At 37.2% G+C, this 932-nt stretch overlaps 1 pseudogene; it reads left to right on the forward strand.

The window, feature by feature from the left end:
- The first annotated feature begins 280 nt into the window (after positions 1 to 280).
- LOC112470577 lies at positions 281 to 399 on the forward strand (annotated as a pseudogene).
- Positions 400 to 932: the final 533 nt, after the last annotated feature.

Below are 932 nucleotides of genomic sequence, written 5' to 3' on the forward strand. Positions count from 1 at the left end.
AAGACAGTCTCATAAACTTGATGGATCAGAAAGGCTTTACACTAGGCCCTGCAGTGGAATTCACAATCATTCTTACTTGAACTCAAGCCATTTCAATTGTTTTCACCGTACCTGCTCCTCTTTTCTTCCTTTATGTCAAAAATCACTGCATCAACGTGCTGCCCCTCATTATATATCTTTTCTTTTTAAGCCTACAGCACCCAATATTCCCAGGCAGTCTCCTATCGGGCACATTCAGAGTGGCATGGCCATAGACTCATTATATGTCTTAAGATGCTCAACTCATAGCCATGCTACCCTGAACAAGCCTGATTCTGTCTGATCTCAGAAACTAAGCAGGGTCAGGCCTGGTTAGTACTTGGATGGGAGACCACCTAGGAAGACCAGGTACTGTAGGCATAAAAAATAAATAAACAAGTAAATAAATAAATAAAGATGCTCAACTCATACCACAAATCATAGACTCCTCCCATCAACCAGGAACACATATTTTCATTTGCAACTCTTCACAAATGTCCAAGGGCTATTACTCTGCAGATTCTGGGTATTTCTAGCACTAATTTGGTCTTCTCCATACTATATTCCCAAAATCACTGTTGAAATTTTTTTTTATCGCTTCCCTGCCACCTAGGATTATGTCTGGGATAACAGATGTATTCAGTGTTTTTTTTTTCAATACATAAATAGATACCTCTTACCATAGAATGGTCTGCAATACATATTTCTGTCTAAATCCAAAAATTAGATTAGCTTTCTGTTTAATTATACATTGACTCTACTCTTTAAATTACTCAAATTTAAAATCATCTTAAAAGCCTGTTCACATCTCTATACTGATTTACTGTACCGCAAGTGCTAATTATCTCCATCTTAGTTCTGTCTTTAATCTCGATGATCATAAAGTCCACAAGACGAGCATTTGTACAAACAGA

The sequence above is a fragment of the Pteropus alecto genome, unplaced genomic scaffold, assembly GCF_000325575.1.
Source record: "Pteropus alecto unplaced genomic scaffold, ASM32557v1 scaffold3, whole genome shotgun sequence".
Classification (NCBI taxonomy): domain Eukaryota; kingdom Metazoa; phylum Chordata; class Mammalia; order Chiroptera; family Pteropodidae; genus Pteropus; species Pteropus alecto.